The sequence below is a fragment of the Corvus kubaryi genome, unplaced genomic scaffold (genome assembly GCF_017639235.1).
Source record: "Corvus kubaryi isolate FWS band 111438036 unplaced genomic scaffold, C.kubaryi_AGA036_p1.0 37357, whole genome shotgun sequence".
NCBI lineage: Eukaryota > Metazoa > Chordata > Aves > Passeriformes > Corvidae > Corvus > Corvus kubaryi.
In genome coordinates, this window is record NW_024581117.1 from 13,806,548 (window position 1) to 13,831,465 (window position 24,918).

Sequence of the window (24,918 nt, forward strand, 5' to 3'; positions counted from 1 at the left end):
GAGGCAGGGACTCAGGAGAAGCAGGGAGGGATGCCTGGGGAAGACAGCAACGGGGAAAGCCTACTATGCTGAGGCACTGCATGTGCCCTTTGCTCCTTTGGCTGCTTCTGATGGATTCAGGAAAACTGTAATTGTAGGGTTTGGCTCTGCACCATCTCTCAAAGCCTTTATCCAGGGATGAAGTGAATGCTACAGTCTCTCTTAGTCCTCCAAGCAGTCTTTTGGAAAGCTGGGGTCTAAAATAATTGAAAACTTTTAATCATAATCATCAACTTCTTGGACTAGATTTAGAAAATCCACAGTCAACCCATCCTCTTCCTTCATCTCCTATTCACTGAGAAGGTTTCCTTTGGCCAGCCTTCTTGTTAAGGCCACAACCAAATAGTAGTTGATGGTAGATTTTATTACTAACGTAAACAAATAGCAGGTTATTTTGTTATTGTCCCAAGCTTCAAAGCTGGAGCTGGTCTTTGCATCAGTAGGCTCTACCAGTACTGACATGCAATTGGAATACAAAGAGGATGTCGATAATATAAAACATATGTTGCTTATGCAGATCATTCAGCGTCACTTCAGTGTTCTCTGCAAAGCACCTCAGCATGTTCATCCTCCAGCAGCCTCAGCCAAAATAACTCAAGAGCTGCACGTTCTTTGAGCCACTGCACAGCGGCACAGGATGCACACCCTGGAGAAGGATGTTGACACAAGCAGCAGACACCAGTAGGATTATATGCCAGCATTGCTGTCTGAAACTCAGTGCAGAAAGGTCTTCTCTGGGCAGAGAAAGAAAGATTTAGTGAATATAAAAGCACATCAAAAGCAAATAAGGAATTTTTATTGTCATTTATTGTCATTTTCTCCCACACCATTTTATTGGTTTTGTGCTCATAAAAACATTAGCTGATTAACTCACTATCAGAATGGCAAAGCTGCTAACCAGAAGCTGCGTGCAAAACCAGATACATGCAGTGCCTTGATAGCGGTAGGGTGAGATTTTTCTTCTCCTGCTTCCTTACTTTTAAAGCCCGGCCAATATAACTCTTTTCTGTCATCTTAACATTTGTTACTATTCCCATATGTACAGATTGAAACATCTGCAAGTTTTAAAAATTAATATAAAGTTCCGTAATTGTGTAAGCCTTGCTCGTTTTAATGGCCCTGAACGAGCAGCTTTGATGCAAGCGAGACGCAGTCAGCAGATGAAGTGCTCTGCTTGTACCGAGCAAGCTGCTCCAGTGGGGCAGGATGTCCGTGTAGTCGGTGCTCGTGTGGGGATGATCACAGTGTAGGATTGTGCTGTGGAGGAACACAGGGTGGGCTTGAGTTGCTGGCACACAGAAATTCAGTAAGTTACCAGTAAGTGCAATCTTGGGTGCCAAATTGCAAAGCAGTCACATTTGGTAGAGCTCATTTCTGTCACCCCCCCGTCCATGGAGATCCAGCATAAAGCTGTGAGGTTTCATTTTGTCCATTTCAAAACCACACTGTACATGGACATGTACTGGACTTTTCACAGATCTTACTGAAAGCCATAAAATGACTTAGTCATTACCTACTCAGATATGTTGGAAGTATGGTTCAGTATTTCCAGGTTTACTGAAATAATGGTCCCTTGTTTGTTTTTCTAGTGGCAGGCAAAGTAGAAACAGAGCTGTGAACAATAACATAAACCTTGCTGTTACCAAGCACTTGGCAAGGAGTTTTAGGAATGCTTTACTTTTCCTATGTGTATATAAAGCCTTAGAGAACTCTCTGATTGTGGCATATTTCAGCATAAAGGAAGCAGAAATAAAATCAGGCCCTATAATTCATGTGTTCAGTAATGGAGGACCGAAGCAGGAAGAGACAGGTGCTTTTCTGAAAAGAATGAAAGATCTGAGCAGCTGATTCATGGTGAAGTAATATGCTTTTAGCTGAGAACGTTTATTGTAGCTGAACCTCATGCCATCCCTCAAGCCAATATCTTAGATGAATCAGCAACTTGCGAGCTTTATCTCAGCTGTACCAATAGAGTTTATAATATTGTTCTGTCAGTGCTATTTATACATCACATGGCTGACTACTCCAGGCTGTGCTTTTTTTACACAGCCTTGGATGATGTCACTGTGGAGTAGGCAATTGTACTGAACAAAGGCTTTCTTCAGAGCAGCAACAATTAAAGCTGATGGCAGAGTACAACACCGGAGCCATGGAAATACAGAAACAAGCTCCCCAGTTTTAAGGTAGCTCTAGACAGGGCTTTCAGTCCTTCAGTAACTGGTCCCACTGGGAAATTACTTGAAGTGGTGTCCTACAGCTGTCAGTGCCCACCTGGCCTTGGAAATGTGTAGGGAGCAGTGTGGTCTGAAGCCTGGGGCTGCCAGGCACAGAGCACTCACTAACCATGTAATTATTTGGGGGGTTGGGGAAGAAAGAAAGCTCCTCCAAGAAGGAAGATCTGTGGATCCATTCTGCATCAGTCATTGACTAAGAGAAACAGAGTCAGCCTGGAAGCCTGCAGCCATGCCATGTCCCCTAAAAGCCAGGGGACTGATGGCCACTGTAGTATGAGGCAGTGAAAGGATCTACAAATGATTTGTAAAGGAAGAATTCAGCATCCTCAGTTGATTGCCCTTTCATTTGTGATGTTCCAGTGAGCCTGAAATTCTTCACTCTATCCCTATTCCCCAGTGCATCACGTGCATTTTCAGCTGTTTATCATCATTCCATAAGGCCAGCAACATGTCAACATCAACAGCTGTGTTCTTCTCATCTGCTGCTTGTACGGGAGCTCTCGGAGTTTAACCACCGACACTGTCGATCAGCGCTGTTCGGACATGGCGGCTGTAACTCTTCCCTAGAAGCTGCTTCTCAGGAGCTCCCTCCCTATGACCTGCAGCCAAGCCGTGACAAGCACGTCACTGGGTCACAGGTGGAGGCAAGGAAAAGAGAGTGTTACCCCCCGCCCCTGCCTGTGCTTTGCAGAATGACTGCAGCAACTAAGTGGTTTATTTCAGAAGTACTTATAAGTTGGACACAATTACTGGCTACCTCAGAGACAGAGCTGGGACATGCTTATGCTGTAGGTTCTGACCTCTCTTGCTTTGCAGACCTCTCTCTCCATTTTCCAATGGAGGTTCAGACTCAGGTGTGGAAAACTACTGTCAACAAGGTTGGTTTTTCCCCATTAGGTCTCACAGACTCTCCAAGTACTTTCCACAGACCCTCAGGGACCTGCATCTCCAGGAAGGAGAGCACTGGCCTAGTCCTAGGGACTGGTCCATTTGCCTTTTTGCAGTTACAATGGTCACCCCTCACTAGGGATTTGCCCTTCCCAGAATTCTAACATTTTAAAATCCCCCCCTTAAAATGACTTCTTTCCAAAGCCTCCTTCCAAAGTTTGGCTCTGTGCAAAACATGCCAGCATCTGATAAAGGCTCAAAACAGAAGCAGAATGGCATAAATAGAAATTAAGTAAATTAGGAAGAGATGCCAAAGCAGCAAAACCCTAACGATAGCTGTGGCTGCATGTGCATGTGCCGTGCAGCTTCCAGCCCCTGCCAGAGTGCCAGGCTGCCCCTCACTATTCCTGGGAACGTATGTATCCACTGTGTCACTGGCACCGCCTGCTCAGCCTTGGACCGCATCTTCTCGCAGACTCTTTAGAAAGCTGGGGTTTGTGCAGAGTTGGTGCCAGAGCCCCAGCCAAGCCAGCAGCAGCCTCTCTGTGGCTGGATAATTTTTCCTCACTTGGTAAACTGCGCTTGTGCCATCTGGTCAATGCAAACACAGCCTTATCCTCTATCCAGCCACATTTTGTGGAAATTGTGGTCTACCTGCGTCGTCAGCTCAGCCATGATACTATATGGTTTATTTCCCTCATAAACCAGAGGAAACCTGGGCCAGATTCCCAGCTGGTAAAAAACAACATGACTAAGGTGAAGTAATTTTGGACCACCTGATGCTCTTCATTAATGGCCAGGGCTGGAAAGGTGGAGCACATCTTTTGCTACTTACTCATTATTGATGCTGTTTTTCCATAAGACCATTGACCACAAGTGAACAGGAGATAAATATGTGAGAGCTGTTCTCCTAAGCAGCATAACAACAGTGGGTTCCAGGCTGAGGTCTTTGCAGAAATGGCTGTGTGTGGTGCTGGCTCTGCTCAGGTAGCCTTGAGTCCCTCGGCTGGGCTCCTGCCACTCTATGCTTTCCCACAGAGCACAGCTTGCAGCTTGGTCCCCCAGAGCTGTGCTGGAGATACCCTAACCCAGCCTTATGTGGGTCTTGGTTTTGATCCCTGGTCTCTTTATTCCACAGATTAGGACATTCTTAGTTTGAAAATACAGGCAAAGTTTTAGAAAACTTTTGGAATGAGAAGAAAATGTGGAGCCAGTTGAGAAGGGATGTAATAACATGTCACTCTTGGGTTGCTCTGCCTATGCATATGTTTTTGGCCTTGCTGTATATCTAACTCTGGGGACCTGTGCTTTTGAGGGAGGAAACCTAGAAAGAGATATTTAACAGGTCTTGTGCTGAATCTTTCTTGCCTTTTGCTGAATCCTGATGCCCTTCCTTGCCAGCTTGGCTTGCTGGTCTGTAGGAGGGGAGGTTCTGGGGCAAGGGAGAGATAAAATTTGCACTTCTGCGAAGAGCTGTTGGTCTGAAGCTCACAGGAACTCCCAAGTGTGAGCACAGTCAAACTGGAGTTGTTCTTCTGTACCACAAAACAAATGGTGAAGCTCTAGTGCGATGATCTGTTTACCCACTGCTTTTCTGATCCCGTATCTATCTATCCTTCCTTCCTCCCTCCCTTCCCTTCCCTTCCCTTCCCTTCCCTTCCCTTCCCTTCCCTTCCCTTCCCTTCCCTTCCCTTCCCCCCAGTGTCCCCTGCTTCCAGCCCTGGCCACTCCCTCGGGATCTCCCTATTGGTTCCTGTACCCCAACCCCGCCCCTGAGCCCCTGACAAAACCCCCCTGCACCCAACTCATGAGGTCTCTCTGCCTCTCAGGGTCATCGGGACAAGATGTGATTAAGGTCTTCTTAAGCCCTCATAGGAGACCCTTCTCTTCCTCCTTTGCCATCGCTGGTTGTAAGGCTGATAGCTGACCAGAGCAAAACCACGGGGCCATCTGAAATGGACTATGGAGGGCGAAATGGTTGCACTGCCCTAAGCAGCCCCGCTGAGCTCTCAGGAAAGCTGCAGCCTGCTAAACTAAATCTAGTGATTACAACACTCTAGAGTGGTGGTTTAGAGAAAGGTAACATCTCCTGTCAGACCAGCTGACATGCTCAGGCGAAAGGGGATGAGGTTTTGGGCACATGGGTCTGAAGGAGTGCACTGAATGAATGGGCCTGGAGTAAGGGAGGCAAAAATAGAACCAGCCATCTGTCAGTGCACTCCAGGATGGCTAATTGGGAAGCCTCAGTGCTCAGCTGCTGAATGTCCTGCCTGGTTTCCTCACAGAATAGAGGTGGCCGTAGCAATCTCTCCTTGCGGGCTGGGCACAGCTCAGATCGATGGGGCGTCTGGGTGAGCTCCCCCAGTGCAGATCTACAGCACCTGGGGCTCTGTCCTGTGTGCCAGAGGCATCTCTATCCTGAGGATCACCATCTTCCTGTGGTCAGGCGATAGGAGAAGTCCTCATGGCAGAAAAGGTAGGGAAGGACTTGAGGCAGGCTCCTATCTGTTGTCTCCTCCTGCATGGGCAGGAGAATTTCCTTCACAGCGAACAGCCCAGCTGCAAGGGCTGGAACAGCCAGGAGGCAGCCCAGCTGGGGCTGTTGCATTTATCCGGAGGAGATCCTAAAATTACTTTGAGATGTTACCTCTGCAAATGGTAGTCGAACATTATATATGTTGCATGTGTATGTAATGATTGATTTCATAGTCACCACACAAGTTGGAAACATTGCTAATGTGATGCTTATAGGCAGGAGTTAGTCCAAATTAAAGGCAGGAAATTCCAAGGTATTGTTCTTATGGAAGCTGTGACAGCTGAATTATATGGGCTTGTTGAGGAACTAAAGATAACCTCATTCAGAGTAGATAAAAGCATTATGTATGAGCAAGGAAACTGAATTACAATTGCAGTGGGAGCCATAAGTCTGAATATCTTGACTGTTGTGTGCAGTAAATGGAAACTCCACCGTGCTGTTATATTAATTTGGTACTTTTTATTTAGGGACAAATCTTCAAATTCTTTATCTTAAAACTCCAATGAAGGCAATGGAGAGTTTCAAATACAGAAAGATTCAGACATGGGGATTCAATGCCTGGTTCATAAAGGTAGGATGAACTTCCATCTTGATTGTTTCTGCTGTCATGATTTGGTGGTGGGTGTAACTGTGGGAAGCATCCTGCGTTGCCTTCAGACTCACGAGGAGGAGATTGTAGAAAGTAAACAAATACTGGAATTAATTTCTTGCTGATCACAGATTTTTTTGGAACAAAAACCATGGTGGGATCTTGGAGAACAGAAGCCTGATCTGGTAATATCCCTGGCACCCCTCAAGGCCCCAGTACCCCTTTCCCACCACAGCACGTGTCCGCTGACCAGCAGGGGCACTGACAGGCTGTGTCCCGCTGCCCACAGCTCTCCCTTGGGATGAGCACTGGGGTGAAGGACCAATGTACCTGGCTGCCATCAGCCATGTGCCTGCACTCTTGCAGCTGCCAGGCAGTGGGCTTGGCAGGAGATCTCGGGGAGCCCTTTGGGCTGAGGAGAGCATCCTCAGTCGAGTTCACTGCTGCCTTTGTTTGGGGAGCACTGAAAGATGCCCTGGGGTTCTGTACCTGCTGTCCTTGATCAGTGCCCATCCCAAGGGAGCATCCTGGCAGACACTAACCTTTGCTCCAGGCAGGCGTAGGGAAAGCACACCTCTGCTGGCAGGTCTGGGAGGGGATGCTCTCCATTTAGCATCAAGCTGAAATTTTACAAGATGAAAATCTGATAAAAACCCCCATATTTTCAGTTGGCCTTTCTTCATCCAGTATTTGTAACCTGGCATCTGTGTGCAGGCTGCACTTCTGAGACCCAGTGGAGCAGCTTTTTGGAGATGGGTCGGGGCTGCACTGGGTCTCTGCCCCAGATCTGGCAGACAACAGTGGCTGAGTTTTCCAGAGTGGCTATCAGAGATTTTCTGTCATTTTATTGCAACATCTCTACCTTGCCACTAGTTTTCCTGCTCTGAGGCAGTAATTGGTCTAGGTTTTGTTGCCACAACATTACACACCTGGAATTTGAGACATTTTGCTTCTGCTTTGCTTTGTTTTAATCAGACTTGCTTGAAATGTCATACTGAAATGAGAAAAGCAGCAAGACTGTAGAAATCTCAGCCATAGACTGCGAGGCAGTAACTGCATACAGAGCTTGGCAGGAGGCACTGGGACTACCTGAGAGCTCTAATTGCCTCCTATAAATATCAAATATCAGTATGTGTAGAGAAGGTGAGTGCAGAGGACAGAAAATAGTTTTACTGTATGCTGTAGTATGATTCATGCTTTTAAGATCAAGATTAAAAGTCTCCATTAGGTTCCAGAGTATGATTTTATTTTCATTTACATCAAAGGATTTAAGAGCCTTCAAACCCCAGCATTTTTAAAAATAACTTTTAAGCATACTGTCTGGCAATGTGAGTCCCAGTTAGCACAGAAGAAGCCAGGCTCTCCTCATATAAAGCAAATAACTGAAAAATCGGAATTAAAGAAATACCTTGTCCTCAATTTAACTCTGACAGCTTGTATTGTATTTTGTGTCAGGAAAAAGACTTTATGAAATGTGGGCCCTTGTAGACAGGACATAGCCCAGGGTGATTAGCCCTACAGATCAGCAGAAACCATGCACCATAAAAGCTTCTGCTTTTATGCAAGGTTCAGAGCCTTAATTTGAATTTTTGGGCTTGTTTGTATTTCAAAAGCAACAGCTACTGAATTGCATCTTGAAAATCATATTTCGGGGCAAGTATCCTCAAAACACAGCCCAGGTTTGATCAAAAGGTTCTCAAGTCTGCAAACCTTTTGACAAACCCAATGAATGTTTACACTTTCTAAGTAAACTCCAAACCATGGGCTGGCATGTCACGATGGAATTTTTTTAGATTTTCTCTCTCTTCCCCCACCCCCCAGTTCTTGCAAAAATCCAGTCTGTCCTCTGGAACTGGACTTTCAAGATGGGCATTTTAATATTTTTATGGATAAACACATGAGCAGGCACAATAAATGAATATCTACATGCACACAAAATATTGAGCTGTTATTTGTAAAATGCTAAATAAAAACCACTTTTGTGTTTTGCCTTTATTTAGTGTCCATTCCTGTGGATCAGACTGCACAGTGTTCACTTCTCCAAACCACTAAGATAATCCTTACCACACATAGAAATAGATTTTAATTACAGAGCAATAAATACTGTATCTCTTTTTTGCTGCATGCATTTTTCTATCAGCAGACAAAAGCTGACATTTATTTTACTGATAGCCCTATATTTCCCCTCCCGCTACCACCGCAGCAGAATTTCCCTTGCCTAAGGAAATTGAGAGGATCAGAGCACATCTGATGTTCCATTAATTTAAAACGGCTGCCAGGACTTGCATATTGTAGCAGCTTTAAAGTGATTGAATTTGGATTATTTCAAACTCTGGAAAGTCCTGCCTTGCCTGACTGAGGTGTCTCGAGTGACAAAATAAAATACGAATATGCCTCATCTGTACGTCCTCATCCTCGCACGCAGCATTGCAACAAGCACGGTAGAAGCCATGGAAAGAACAGCCCTAATTTTTTCCCCTTCTCTTCTAATTTTTTTTTTTTTTTTAATTTTGGTAGCAGGCCCCTTTTTTAAGCTGTAGCCCAGCTAAGTGGAGACACCTGGTGTTTGCTGCAGCAAGTTCACTAAAAATATGTGAAAGGGGAGGAGGAGAGTGGGGGTGTCCGGGGTGCCCTGCCTGGGGCACAGCCAAAAAATTCCTCTCCCCTGGCAAGGGCTCCTCCTGTGAATATAGCCGTGCCCTGACCACAGATGGGCTGCTACAGCTCAGCTCTGCGTGTCCTGGGGGGATACTTCGCCCTGTCAGGTGTTAAATAAAACACCAGCTTTTGGGCAATATCTGTTTTGTAATGCTTAGTGAGTAGCTTATGCAGCGTAATTCCAAAAGCAGAAAAAGTTTATGCACGGCCAAAGGAATATTAAAGTTTCACTACAAAAGAAATATTGTGGCTGCCAAGGCCTGATTACTCATAAACCCCACAGCATTATCACCATCCATCACTGCCGAGCTTTAATGACCAAACTAAAAGGAGAGACATCAAAGCGGGGGGGTGGTGTCGTTGTCGTTTCTCAAGAGTAAGATTCCCTAAATATAGGACCAATAGTAGAGCTTGACATATTTTTTGACCAAAAAACTTGAAAAATCATTTGAATGAATCACAAAACATATGTTATGTTTTGCTGTAAAAGCCATGAAGTTTGTGCAGTGCGCTATTATGGTGACTGCTTGGCTTTTCATGCATTCCTAAATTACCATGTAATCTAAAACCTTGTTTTCAGCTGCTCTATATTGGAAAGTCCCTTGCAATAATCAGGATGATTACAGGCTAGTGGAGAGAACAAAACTTGTTTGTATTGTTGCAAATAGAAATGTAGTTTATCAGAAATTTTACCTTTCTAGGGAAAAATAAAAATAATAATAATAAACTTTCTTTTTTCCCTGGCTGGAAATATTTTAAGCATGGGATTAATTTTGGCCACTCTACAACTTAAAAACACATGGATACTTGGTATAAAAATATGTTTCTTTCCTGTAGGGACTTGACTCTAATTGGTGTGCCAAAACTATCTCACAGAGATTTCATTGTCTTATCTACTTACATCATCTTAATGCGATTTTATTTTACTTTGTCAAAGTCATATTAATGTAAATGTGTTCTTGATAGCAAACAGAGTTCTTTTTTATGCTAAACAGGATTCAGCTGACACTAATAAAACAGCTTGCAATCCATTAGACTATAACTGTAATATAGTTATTTTGTTTCCCAAATAAAGACCGTGTCAGAAAGCTGTATAAGGATTTTTGTCTTGTTTTTCCACAATAATTGCTTGGGTGGGGTTACATTCTGATCTTTAAATGAATAGTATCGCTTGGAACAAACACTTCATATATCTTTTATCTTTCTCTTGCAATACAGTTCTGAGTTTTCTTTGAAAATGCAAAGCTACTTTTCCAGATAAGTCATCAAAATGTTTCCAAAGTATTTTAACTGCCAGATTAACTATATCTTGAATACAAAGATAGATGGCTTACATTCTTTATGCAGAAATCCTGCCAATGCATAGCAACTAGCAACAAATTAATTTCTTTTGCAACAGTGGGAAGGAAATAAAAAAAAGAAACCCTTCTTTGCTATGCAAAGCTCAAAAAGGTAAATAGATATTTAAAAAGAAAATAAGGTTACTCGTTCTGAAAGGGTAATCTGTAAGCAAAGAACAGAGGATTAAACATACATTTGCTCTCTTTATGGAATCTGTGTTCCAGCCTTCTCTTAATGTATTCAGCTAATTAAGGACTGCGGTGACCCTGTGGCAGATTCTGAAATCTAGGAATGTCTATTTTTTTATTTTATTTTATTTTTATTTCTTTTAATGCTGCCTCCCCCACAGAGCCTAATACAATCTGTTTCAGGTCAAAGTCTGTTTATGTCAGCAATGTTCATACTACGCAACTAAAATGTTTTAGTGCATTTATCAACTGAAAATATTGCAAACATTTCATTTCCTTTGATACAGACACAAAAAACCCTCTGCCTTCATTGCAAATTCTTGTTCATATGAATCACTCTGAGTAATATTTGCTTTAACTTTCGTGTGGTTCTACAAACAGCCTTTATATGGCTGGACTTCAAAGCTGGTAGAAATAAAGGTTAGAAATGTGATAGGAGTAATCTATTATTAGGCATGAAACATTACACCACTTTTAGTTATAAGCCTTAAAACCTGAATAATATAGATTTTAACTTGCTGCATATTTATTGTGTTTTCAGTTACTTAAGTCATTTAGCATGGAGGGACTGTTTGGAAGAGAAATATTTTCCATAGGAACACAGACCACAATTGGGTTTAATTTTTCCTAATATTTAATTTAGAAAAACTGCAATATTGTAACAGATGTCTCATATGTCAAAGCTGAAATACTCTGCTTGGTGTTCCTTGCAGTGTAAAATTAATCTCTTACCAGCATGCTGACCTGAAAGGCAGGTTTTAGTGGAACTGGCATGGGGTGACGGGAGGGGTGTGGGAAGGGAAGATAAAATCTCCTTCAAATAGCAGGGAAGGGGAAAAAATTAACACAGAGGAATGTCACAGAGTCTGCCATCGACATCCAATGACATGAGCTGATCCAAAGGTGTGTATGTGAGGGGTTTCTTTGACCAGTGTGCCCCACACCATTCATGGTGCATCCCTGTCACCCCACAGTGGTTTGTGGGGTGTCAGATCTGCAGGGGGATATTGCTGGGGAGGGATGTGCCCATGAGCTCTTGTCTTCGCCCCGTCCCTCCCCTTGATGAATTCATGTGCTCGTGGTCCAAGAGGAGCTGGACAGGGAGGTTGCCATGGCTTTGGGAGACTTCAGCCTGTGCAGCCAATGGAGGCTCAACAGTGTTGGTAACGTCTTGTTCTTGGTTAGGTTTGTGTACTAACACAGCAGCATAAAAATAAGCTGAAAACATGTAACAGTTCAAGCCAAACAGGTCAGCCAGAAATAAACCACCATTTGAAATCCAGAATTTTAAATCTTCATGAGCCTGGGAAAGAACAGACAGGCAATCCTGTTCCCACCACTACCAGTGGGAATTTTACCATTGACAACATGAGACACATTGGCTTTTTCTAAAAATCTGATTTTGTTTCCTTAGGTCCGGCTCTGCCAGCTTGCCATGGCTGCTGGCTGCCCTGCACAGGTGGGACGAGGGGATCTGCTTGCCCTTTCCTGGTAGGCTCAGCAACAGCACGGGGACATCAGCCACCTCTGGTTACATCGTCAGGGAGACCTCAGCAACGTGAAAAAGGAACCCATTGCATCATGAGGAGTGGGTGATATCCAGATTTACAGCATGTGAGTGGGGCAGGTGGCATCTCTGAGCTGCCCTGCTCTCCCCTCGGTGTCACAGGGGTTTGAGGGATTTGGTGGCTTCCCTTGCAGCTGCCTGCAGGGCAGGCACAGGGGCAGAGCCCAGGTCCCACCTGCGCCAGCTCTGAATGAGGCAGGGGTCTTGGGACCTTTAGACCAACCGAGCAAAGTTGTGAAATGTGTGAAACTGGAGAAGCCAAGTGAGACCCCTCCGGCGTGGAGTGGGGAACAGCTCACTCAGCGTCAGGGAGTGGAAAACTCTCACTGTTTATATTTTGTCAGTGGAAGAAAGGGTCACACCCATCCATCTCATTAGTATGAAAAGGCATTGACAACACCATAGTCCCCACCTTTCCTTCTCTCATGCTTCTCCAGAGCACCTGGTCCTGTGCCAGAGGGTTTAATAGGTTACCCTGCAAAGCCTGGGACTGCGGTGCCATGCAAGGTTGCACATTCCCGGGAAGTGTATATGCACAGAGCTGTAACAGATGCAGACTAAGGAGCGATGGCCCTGGCTGGCAGGGCAAGAGGTGTTAATATTGCTGGGGAAGGTGAAAACATAATTGAAACCGTTTATTTTGGGGGGCATGCAGGACACAATGAGGCAATAGCTTCTGAGCAACAAATACCTGTAATTTGCCTATCCTGGTCTTACAGACTTTTAATTTGCTCTACAAATTTGGCTAGTCGGAGAATGCATAAACACCCAGAGCTGTATACGGCAACCTATTAAACATTAACTTACTGTCGACTTAAAAAAAACCCCACTCGTGATATTAAAAACATAAGGGGAAAGAGATGCCAAGCTAGTGAATGAAGCCAGCTGACTGCTGAGAAGAGGCTATGGGGTTTGCTCCATAGCTTTGCTGTTTTCAGTAATCTGACTCACCGAGATATTTTTAGACACAGTAACAACTTCCATTGTTAAGTAATTTTTCATTTGAATTTTTCTCAAATTGTGCTGTCCTCTTGGCCTGCAAATCCCTTTCTTCAGCAAGGCAGTGCTGCTCTCCACACCCCAAGGAGGAAAGGGAACTGTGGAGGACTCTGATGATTTGGACCACATGGTGGAACAAGATAGATCTCAGCGTCAGGTTGGCAGGATATTTCCCTTTCTTCAAAGGTCTCCAAACCCAGCAAGATTTTCTTTGATACCTCTCCAAAGGGATTTATCAGCATTGGGGCATACATTTGTTTAGATTGTTCCTGTAGGGTGGGACTTTCAAAGGAGCAAAAGGATGCCAAGTGCCAAATTCTCACCAAGTTCTCCGTAAAGATTTCCTTAACTTCCTTTGAAAATGCTAGCTGTGCTCCCTATTGCTCTATGCATCCCTGCTGGAAAGGTGCCCAATGGTACCCTCACAATGTGGGCACAAGGGATACAGGAAAGATTGTGACATTTTAAAAGACAGGAGGAAGAACTGGCCTGAGAGAGAGGAAATGCATGAAAACGTGGAGGTTGGGGAGGAAACAAAGAGGGAAATGGAGACCAAATTCCCTAGACCCATCATTGTTTGGTATTTTTTTTATTCATCCTCTCTGCTTATTATTTCTCTCAGGTTTTCCCTGATGTGTTTTAGTTAAAACAAGAGATGAGCATGTATTGAGAGCATGGGCAGAACTCAGGCCCTGCAACCAACTTGTGCTTGTGCTCTGGGCTTGAGGCAGTTGGAACAGATGCAGGTGACCTGACGGCGCCAGGCGTTAGTCTGGTCCCCCACAGGGCTCCCATGGGAAAAGCAGAGGCTGTGCCCTAGGACAGGGCCAGAGGGAAGTTAGAGGTTTGGCACCTGGTTGTCTTATGTACTTTTCATGAAGCAGGGGCTAAGTCCTCCCTGATGGTAATGCACTGCCTCAGAAGTAAGCGGGAGATCTACAGGGAGCTGCATAGAGACATTCAGGCCAGTAGCTCCTGAATAACAAATGCACTGATGTCCAGGCGAGGACTGCCAGAGCAATTTGTTCTCCTGCCCCGGGGAAAGGGCCTGATGGGGGCTGTTTGGAGAGGATGTGAGAGAAGGAATTTTTATTTTACAAGTAAGGAGATACAGAGGCTCTTTCTGATCTGTTATAGGTGTGTTAATGATTTGTGAGCTGCAGCAGGGCTTGTGGTCCTCTGGTTATTTTGCAGACTGAGAAGATCCTTCCAAGTTCTCTAATACCATATTAGTAGTCATGTACCTGGCTGGTTTTTTAAAATGATAAGTACCTAGAGATTGCTCAGAGCCACAACGCATCTTAAACCTAGTTTCTCCTTAGTGCTTGTTGGTTTCCAGATACAATTTAAGATGTTGATTTTGCCCCCAGACCCCCATGGCGTGGTGTTGCAAAGAAAAGTGGTTCTGTTAAAATTTGTCTTACATGACAAGCTAAGTAAACCTCAGCACATCCCTTCTCATCCCATGTTGATCCAAGGATTAGATGTCAGCTCCCTAATTCAGTGAGGGCGGGCACAGACCTGCTGCAGTAGCTCTGCCCAGTGCTTCTGAGGAGAGTGAGGGCAGCAGGATACTGAGGCAGAGAGGGTGCAGGGGCCCTTGAGTCTTTGTCTTTTGCAGAGAGCTGAGGAGCAGAGGGAAGAGCCTGGAGAGACTCCCAGTTTGTCACTGGGGCACTGAACAGGGCCAGCAGCCACCCTGGGAAATCCTCAAATCACAGCCAGGAATGGTTGTTGAAAGGAGCTTTATCAGGCACTCCTGACTGTAAGTTTTGGGAAATCAGAGTTTTACTTTGATTTATTTCAAACATTCAGCTACCAAGAATAAAATAATAACCTCTCATATGTGTTTTGGAGAGCTAATAAAACGTATTTACAGGTCTGCGAAGTCCTCTGCCATGTGCAATTAAATCAGCATTGCAAATCTATCCGAACATGGTGCTCTGGCATCAGCCTCCAGATGACATGTAACATGTTTGTGGTTTGATGGCCTCCACTCAAAAGGCTGGCTACACTATTTTTATATTTAGATTTATTTTTGGAGTTTATGGTTGAAAGATTTCAGCTCTGGGCAGCCTTTCCCATGGCTTTTAGCAGCAACACTTGCAGTTGTGTTTCACGTAATTAAACAGCCAACAATACTTAATGAAGAAATAAATAACATCAATAAAGTAGTAAATAATTATATGCAGGCAAACACCAAAGACATTATCCATCAGGCAACAGCTGTGAGCATTAGTTTTGATTAATCAATAATGTTGTACAATAGGAGCAGGAATGCTGGCCAGGCCTCTGGGGGAATCACCTACGCTTTTCTAAGCAGCAAGCATTGTGATTTTAAGCAGAACTTTCAGCAGAATCTTTAATTAAATGTAACAGCCAAGAGCTCTACCAGCAGCAATGCTGCACTTCTCAAAGCCCACCGAGCAGCTGGAGTTTAACCAAGACCCATTTAAGGAATTGTCTGTAGCTGGGAAGGTTTCTTGGTACGTCTGTGTTTGGGGATGCCAGTAGGGTACCACGTCCATCGGTGAAGGCACCGTTGGGCCAAGGGTGCTTGGGGGAGGTTTGGTGACCTCCCGGCAAGGGGCCACCAGTGCCTGGCTTGTGCCACCTGGGAAAAATGAGCTGGAGCTTTTGGCTCTGCCTGCAGCAAGGTGGCAGCAGGGCACGCCTGCCCCGCCTGCAGCTGGAGCCCACGGGGCCTCATCCCGGTCTGGGCAGCTCTCGGAGCAAGTGCCTGTGCTGTATTTTGTTTCCAAATGTAAATACAGCTGAAATTTCCCACCCATGCTGCGGCTCCTTGAGTACCTGATGTGGGCAGGTTCATGACAAAATTGGCGAAGTCTAGTTCATCTTTATCCGTACCTCCTGGAAGAGGAGCCTTAATGAAGCTTCCAGAAGTGGATCTCCTCACAGGCATACCCCTCTTCCCGAGTGCTCCTGCCTCCAGCCCACTGAATTCCATGGCACCACTGTCTGCTCAGGCAGCATCCCTGGATTGTGCTGAGAGGTTCCACTGCAATCAGCCAGCCAGAGCATGGACTTCTTCCTTTCCTTTTTATTTTTCCCCTTCTTTAATATATAAAGAGCTTTAAAAGAAGGTAAACCGTTGAGAGAGGCTGATCACGGCACCAGATCCCAACTTAGACAAAAGGCACAAGGCTTTATAGCCCTTACTCCCTTAAAAGAGAAAGAGGAGAAGGGGCAGGAAGGGTTTCTGGTGTGTCAGGGACAGGTTTCCAGAGCCTGCGCTCACATCTTGATGGTTTGTTCCTCATGAAACCAATTGCTGATGACTTCTTGGCATCTGAATAAGCAACAGCACCACGTTGCTTCCACTGTGAGTCCAATGCTGGGGATACCTCCCCACCAGCAGAGACAGGAGCATGAGAAGGGAGTGAAGAGAAGGCTGTAGCTTGGCTTGACATGAACAGAATAGATGTGCAGACCCACTCCTGAAGGGTTACTTTAATTCTCTGAGATGGCAGATGCACATAGGAATTTTGCAAGCATAAGGCACATGGGTTTGTTGAGCTAAAAATGGCAAATCTCCAGAGAGGGATGGACAGGGAAAGCCCTTGGCTCTTGTTTGAGAAATGGAGGTTTGCAGAAGGCAATGGGGGGAACATCCACATGGCTTAAAAACTCAAACAGTGCCCAAAGACCAGTCTTGAAGCCTTTTTTTCCAAGCCTTATCAGCAGGAAAACCAGGAACAGAATCTCGCATGATAATTGCTGATAGTGCAACAAACCCCAGAGGGTTTCCTTACCCGCTTCTCAACATGCAGGCACTAATAAACTCCTGTGTTAACATTAATATTCCTGATAGTCTCTGTGGGCTCCTTCTCCCAAACGTGAATCTCATTAACATCTGCAAACCCAAAGCCAATTGTGGGCGTTTAAAGGTGTATCCTGTAAATTGGGGGGCTGCTGCCTGCTCACAGCCCCTCAGAGCACCTGCCAGCCAGGTATGGTAGCACTGACTGCACTTCTGGGGTCTGGTATGGCAAATGGGTACTGCCAAATCTGCACAAATCTGGTTACATCCCAGATAATGCCAAGTGAAAACGGCTCACATTTCTCCTTCAAAATCAGCAGATATGATTGTGGTCTCCTCTCTCGCTGTGAAGGATATGTAGGGTGTTCCCAGGGGCATAGAGCACACATGTGCATTTCTCTGTGGATGCTAAGGCTGATGAGGACAAATTGCCTGTGTTTCTTGCAAAATAAAATCTCAGTTTTGTGTTGTTAAATAATTAACACAGTGTAGGTAGCCTATAAAACTTGTGGCTTTTCCTTTCCCTAGAAGACTGGGAAGCATATAAATAAGCCACAGGTAAAGGCAGGGTTTGGAGTTCTTTTTTTAGTGTTGTCACATTCTTTCACAGAGTACCCCTGTTGCCTTCTTCAGGAACAGTATTTATGGCAGATACTAATTTGGTCAATGTGATAAATTAAGAAATTACACATAAAGAGTAAGTTTTTGGTACGGTATGGACCTCTCTCCAGAAAAGCAGCAACTTAATAACAGATAAGATGTTGAAATGACTTCAGAATAAAGACTTATTCTAGGTCCAGTTGTAAAGTACCTTAAATACTACTTTTTCCTAACTGGAATAAGTTTTCTGCAGACCTTTTCTTCCCAAGCAGACAATACTTGACATCTTACGCACTGCATCAGATAAGACAAGTGGATGATGTTCAGGTATTTCTCTGCAGTCCTGTTATTCCTGCTTTGTTTTATTGAGATGAAGCTCTGGATTCCTAAACCTGGGAAGTGCAGAACTCATCAGGCCTCCTCCTTTCTTGCTATGCTGAGCCTGTGGTTGCCACTGACTCTGCTCAGAATGGGTTTTCCCTTGGTTTGCTGTTTTCTGGTAATTTTGGTAGGGGTGGACACACTGCTGCCAGGCGCAGTGCCCAGCAGCCAGCTCTGGCCTCCCTGTGGCTGTCACCAAGGATCACACTGTCCTCTGGTTTCACCAAAATTCAGGGCTTGGGAGTGAGCTCTTTTTGAGGACTGCAATTTTTAGATCCCTTTTTATTGCTAAGATAGGTAAAGCACCTCTCAAACTCATTATTCAAATGTGGCATATGTTTTGCTGTGACTTTTCAGTAGAACTCTTTCCAGTGATTTCCAAAATAAATGAGACTTTGCATAGTATTTTTTCCGTATTTAACATTGCCTTCCTGGCTTTGCAGCCAAGGCTTCCTTTTAAAGGCATGTGCATGAGATTATGCAATCATAGTATTCCGGATACCCAGAGCAATTAAAATAAATCAGGCTAGGTATAATGAAGATGAGCCAAAGCATCTGTTTCTCAAGAGGATTTAAAAAAAACCCACCAACACTATCATCCCCAGGGGCCTGAATCCATGGTGGTTAGACCTCAGAGATTCTTGTACTTCACAAATGTGTCCAACACTCACTTGGATAAGAAAAGGAGGAGCTGCAAAGGAGGAGAGGACTCTCTGGTATGGCAACTATCCCTGCTCCCTGCAAACAGCAGCTGGATAACCCCATGTGTTTGGCAAAGCTGGACTTGCAGATTAATTCAGTTTCCCTTCTAGTGTTTTAGTTTGATGTGTGTACCTGGATGGAGAGGAGGAGGAATGATTTCAGCATCCTCTCCAGCATTTACCATACACATCTTGTGTTTATAACCTGTAGTTATTGATGGTGGTGCCTCAGCAGGAGGTGCAGAAATGTCCATCCCCCCGATGCCAGTGAGAGGAATCACAGTGACCTTGGGACACAGGAGCAGTTGCTTATTGGGCCACTTGTCCTGCGAGACAAGAAGGAGCCTTCAGGCCATAGAGTTGAGGTAGCAGGAGCTATTCTGATTTGTTTTCCCCTCCACAGCCACTTGGCACCAGATGCCAAAAGCTGTTTTCAGGCAAAACCAGGAAGGGGGCAAAATGTGGGACAGTCCCCAGCAGCTCATCTGCTGAGCTGCCTTGCCTAGGTAGGAATGGCTCAAAGACAGCTTAGCCAAAGGTTAAATGTTGCTAAACCATACCAGATGATTGACTCATCAGTTTTGTGACATTTGTAGCTCAGGTAAAGGATGAAGACATGGTAATAACTGCAGAAGACTGCCAGCGCTTACTGGGAACAAATCTGCATGCAAAGGGAAGAGCAAGTCATGGTGGTGGACACACCAGCCCTGCAGGTAGTCAGGGGACCTCAGGAATCCTTTCTCTGTGTCACTGCATCTCATCCTAGTGCTGGCAGGAAAGATCTCTACAACTGGGAGGTCAAATGTCCTTGCACAAACCAGACTGGGGAAAACAGAAAAACTCAATCCCAAAACAGGTGAGCAAGAGCTGTCATAAGCACTTAGGCATTAGGAAGGCAGTCAAAGTCAGTAAGGAGGTGGAGTCCCCTGCTTTCCTATGAGGGCAGGGCAAACAAGGCAAAATTTGAGTTTGGCTGGTGCATCCCCCTGCCTGGGAAGCCCACCTTGCCCTGACTTGCTCCCCAGCAGCACTGGCTGCTCCCTCTGAGACAACTGCTTACCATTATCTGGGGCCCACCAAATTTCTTAAAAAAAAAGGAATTTTCTCAGAAAAAAAAAAAGCCATGACAGCGCAGACCTGCTAAGTGGAAAGAGGTCAGCTTGTTTACTTAAACCGATTCAAATCCGGCACATTGAGAATAGCAACTTGCTTTGACCACTGACTTGGGTAAATATGGCCTGGCATTCTTACGGTGATATTTCTAGCCCCAGCTATCCCCATCATGCAGGGATATATATATATACACACATATTTATATTTTCACTAAAAACAGTTGAGGTAAATTATTTGACAGGAGTTGGATGTGAAATGGCTGGTGTGTGTTTCCTGCGTGTCGTTTGGAAAGTGAAGCCCATCTAAAGTCCTACCAGGCAACATCCCCTTCCAAGCTTTATGATTATAAAAGACATAGTTTGGTCACATTTAGGAACATTTCCAGTGAAATTTTATTCAGGATTTGGTGAGAAGGCAGCTATTTTTAGCAGATAAATTTTTTCTGAAGCGATCCACACAGGAAAGGATAGCCAGGGATTGCTCACTGGACAGTATCAGCATTTCAGCTTTGAAATGACAGTTCAGCCCTTGTGACATGAGATGAAATGATCTCCGTGGCCTCAGCTCCCTCTTCCTTCCGCAGCTGTCCACGCTACCACCACACGTAACAAGACATTATTTTACATAAGTAGAAGACTGTGCTCTGAGTCAGTATACAAGTCGTACCTGATTGAATATTGCCATTTCAGAGCCACCATCTAATCACATTTTTCAGGCCGTGTGAGCAAAATAATGTTGTTATAATTACACAGAGTGTTTGTGTGTATGCGCGCATGTGTATTATATATGTATAATGACATTAGGATGATAATATAGCTGTTTCTATTAGCTCTGTGGTATTAATAAGGTATGACAGAAAGTTATTTGATACCATTTGAAATCCCACTTGCATTTTCATATTGCTCTCAGATGTAATTCAGGGACTTGATTTTTATGAGTTATGGCTCTGATGTCACTCGTGTTTTTGCGCATAATAGGTCCCACTGGAGCAAAATTCATCAGACTCAATTAACAGCCTCTGAAAAGTGTATCTTGGTTAGCAACCGATCAGGCAGAAATGGCGTGGGCTCTGTTTTAGCTGACCCATCACCCTGTGCCACTACATGAAACCGGCTTTGCAGGCAGCAGTTAGCAGCCGCTGCAGCTCAGTTACTGTGAGAGTAAAGCAATTATTTTGGGGGCTGCTCAGCTGCTGGTTCTTCCCATCCCATGGCTGCACCCCTTGTTATGGGTCTCAGAATACTCTGCAACCATCTGGGCACCCTCCTATTTTCTGCAGGTGCAGGTGATCCGTCCCACCAGTCACTATTTTATTGGTGAATATCTTGCTACTCAGTGGTGATTATTTTCCTTAAGCAGCCTGATCTGGGAGCCCTGGGGCAGTGGGGTGCTCGTTCCAGGCGAGCTGCTAGCAGTGCTATGGGGGAATTAAAAACACGGTGCCAGGGCAACAAAAAGAAATGCAAGGTAAATAAAAATAACTCCAAATGCACATATGAATGGAAGAATGGGGTTTGAAAGCTGATCTCACGTAGGGTTTTCTGCTTGGTTTGGTCACTTATTGGGGCTGGTGAATCTTTTGAAGGGAAGATAAATGCTCTGACTCCTGGTATTATTAATGCTTTGAGCTGGTGATTCGAACATGTGATCTAAAGGGCTCCCAAAGTAAGAGACTGATCCCAAAACCTGCTGAAGTGAAAATGGGGCCTCACGGCAATTTCACAGGGCTTTGCATCCCATCCTGTGTGCGGAGCAGGAGCAGGGGCTGGCATCACCCTCACAGCCCCGCTGTGACTCCATCTCCCACCCTGGGCACTCCGCATAAAACTCGTCCGTGTCTTAAAAGCCTGGAAGGGAAGAGCTCCGAGCAGAGAATCCGTGAGTGAACTGGAGCCCCCCAGCACTGCTGGCTGCCCCCCCGTGCAGGCACAGCCCCGTCACAGCATGGGTCAGGCTGCGTTCCCTTCCAAGCACAAAGCCGGGCTTGAAGACTCCAACTGCTTCCTGTCTCCCAACATGCCTGACCACAACTATTTTTAATTGTAAGGCATGAAAATAAAGTTATTTAATAAATTAACACTTCAAATGCTTTTTGGTTCAACTTTGGCTGTTTATTAGGACCAGTCTTACTTTGGCTTCTATGCAGTCATTTCCAGCTACCACTCTGTTTGATCCCCATCTTATTTCCTTTGTAATCTACTGATCTTCTGTTGTTATCATTGCTGTGTTTTATGGTTTTGCACTACTTTATTGACTCAGTGTACTGTAGACTGCTTTTTTTTTTCCCCCCCTTTTCACTGAAAATAGTCTTTTATGAGAAGCTTAAGCAAAAGCCTGGAATGTCCAAGGAAAGCACAGAAACATTACAACATTTTGCACATTTCTTTTGGCCAGAGAAAGTTACAAAATATTCATATGAAGAAACTTATTCAGTGCCTGGAGGACAAAATCCAACTTTTGATAATATGAGGAATTTCAATTTCTGCCATAAACAGGCTCTGTATTTTTTTTTTTATTTATTATTTTGTAGTATAAAGAGTTTTCCAGGGGGAGGGGAAGGCTCTTACACAATTGATGTCAGAGCAGTGATGAGTATGCATACCCTCACTGCTGGGAATATGTACCCTTCTGCAGTGCCACAGCCTCTGTTGCTATCCCATTCCAAATGCTACCAACGTTAGAAACTCAAACAGGATGCCGATGGTCCTACCGGCCAGCAGCACCGGATGAAGCAACACCAAGGGCTGGGGGCTGGAGCCAGGGGGATAGAAGGTGAACCCTCCTTTTGTTCACACTGGGCCCATTTTCCTGCCCCACAGACAGTGAGCTCCTCTACAACTGAAGGTTAGGTGGGGTCCTGCAGGAGCTCAGTGCATGGAATAGTGACTTGGGTCATCCTGCATAACTGCTGCCTCCCAGCGTGCTGCACGGATGGATAATCATCCCTCTGCTGAGAGGACCAAAGCATACCCTTGCCTGGTTATTCAGCCTCACCACCTTCTTCATAGTGGTTGTAACACCATGGTTTGGAGGGATGCTTGGAGGAAGACTGTGGCTGGTGGGAAGGATGGGGCTCTGCAACTATCAGAGCTGTGAGTGATGCTCCCTGAAGTGGGGAGGAGTTCAAGGCTGGCATGGGGGCCCCAGCTGCTGGGGTAGAAGCAGAGGGATTTGGGCATAAATGGAGATGGGAAGTTCTCTTTGATACTTGATTGTATGTTGTGGGAAAGGAGCAGCCCTACCTGAGATAAAGAAAATGAATAAACAACTAAAAACCTGTTTGTGCCCAATATATTGTAACAATCGTTTGAGGACGTTTTTTCCTGTGTGAGAATAAAACTGATTAAACATGCCAAGGTCAGTGAAAACAAAGGTGAATTGCTGAAGAAATGCGTGTTATTCCAGCCAGAAGGTCACTGCGCGTGAAACGGAGCAGCACTCCCTGTTTTGCAGGGATGTGTGGAGGTGCGGGTCTCGCTTGCATCACCTCCCATACCTGCCCAGTCCCTGACAAACATCCTCCCCCCAGGGGACTGAGCTCCCAAGCACAAAGTGACAATACTTTAGTGGCCAAAAGTGCTGCTATTCGCAGCTGTCCTGAGCTGTTCTGCTGGGTTTGCCCATCCAAGCCGCGCTGTTGCTGGGTGGAAGCCCAAGCACTGGTACCCGCTGGCTTCCTGCCGTCCTCAACAAGTATCCCAGCCTGCCCCCAGTGCTCACAGCATTCTCACCGCTGTACGAGCCGTGAGGCCGCAGACCGGACAGGCACTCGGAGCATCTCAAAAGGATATAAGGGGGGGAAAGGTGAAACCTCTTACAAACTGTAAGGATTGGTAATTCCTCAAGAGGAACCAGCAGAAAAGCAGCCTGCCCCCGGAGAAGCACCAAGCATCCCAGCCAGGTGCGGGCGCCGAGGATGTCAAGGTGAATCCCTCACCCTCATGGCACCGGTGCGAACCTTGCCCAAATTCCCGTGCCTGCTCCGTTCCCGCTGCCCTGGGCCAAGGCAGTCCTCGCCTGCGCCTCACATAGGGGTGCCCGTCACCGAACATCACGGCTTGCAGCGGGGTTGGCCTCTCGTTCCCAGAGGGATTTGTGCACCGGCCGTCCCTCGCTGTCCCTCTGTCCGGCACCGCTGTCCCTCTGTCCGGCACCGCTGTCCTTCTGTCCCGCCCCGCCGCCCGCGCCCCGGCCGCGGCTCCGCCGCCCGCACTTGTTGCTGCCCCCCGCGGCGCGCGCTGTGTCGCGATGCACGCGGCGCTGACGTCACCGCTGGCGTCATTATTAACGATTTCATTCATTTATTTATTTATATGCTCGTTTGTTTATTTGCTTATTTAATTATTTATTTGTTTCCGTTTCACGGCGCCCCGCTGGGGCGGCTCCGAGCCTGTGCCCGCCCTTGCCCCCCTCCCCCTGGGATCAGGACCCGCGGAGGGGGCTTGGGAGGGGAATGAGCCACAAATTGGGAAGAAAGTGCCGCTACTGAGAAAAGCGGGGGGCCTGGAGGGGGAAAGACTTGGTACCCGCGGAGCCGCTTTGTAGTGCCCCCTCCCCTCCCCGCCCCGCGGAGCTGGGTTGGCTGCGCTGGCGCGCAGTGATGGAGCCCCCGGGGAAAAGGGCGAGAAGGACAGAGCTCCCCCAGAATGACCCGCCCGTCCCTGTCCGGGGCTGGGCGGATGTGGGCTCCGCGGGCGCGGGGGGCCGCGCAGCCCGCCAGCCGCAGCGGCATCTACCTGCGGGACTGCAGCTCCCGGGGCCCCGATGGGAACTTTCCGTGCCCGGCACTGCGGGCGGCCCTTGCGCCGGTGCGGAGCCAAGTGCGGAGCCGGCGGTGCCCGCCCCTGTCGCCGGCCGGGGCTCTCCGCGGCTGAGGCTCCCGGCGGCGCCCCGAGCTTCCCGCGTCAGGATCGCGGAGGCTGCGCGGGATGCGCAAAGCCGGCGGCTCTCCCCGACGTGCGGCGCCGCCGCAGGGGGCGGGCGGGGCGCAGGTAAGGGGCCGCCCCCCTCCGCGGGGCGCGCAGCCACCTGCCCGCCGCCCCGCGCCCCTCCGCGCCCGCGGAGCCATTGCCCCGGGCCCCGCAGCGGCAGCACCGGCACGTCCCGCTGCGCGCCCATGTCCGCGGGCGCGGAGGGAGCGCGCCCATCGCCGCTGCCGCGCTCCCCCTCCCCCGGCTGCGCTGTCTGTTCCGGCCGAGCCGCGTCCCTCCGCGCAGCGCCATGAATATTGATATGTTTATATAATCGATAACCCACTTTCCATCCTTTCCCGGGGAACAGCGATAAATAAATTAGGGACGCGC

General features: G+C 46.6%; 1 protein-coding gene across 3 annotated transcripts in view; it reads left to right on the plus strand.

Annotated features, from left to right (window-relative positions):
• CABCOCO1 (ciliary associated calcium binding coiled-coil 1) overlaps window positions 1-22,107 on the plus strand; it is a 264,326-nt gene extending 242,219 nt beyond the window's left edge. The window contains exons 8-9 of one of the 3 annotated variants that reach the window (XR_006016913.1): window positions 6,165-6,268; window positions 11,888-22,107. The gene's annotated coding sequence lies outside the window, so the exon portion shown is untranslated. Of the gene's footprint in view, window positions 1-6,164; window positions 6,269-8,286; window positions 10,037-11,887 lie in introns of those variants that run through there. The other 2 variants (XR_006016914.1, XM_042033359.1) reach the window with 2 other exon arrangements.
• The last annotated feature ends 2,811 nt before the right edge of the window (window positions 22,108-24,918 follow it).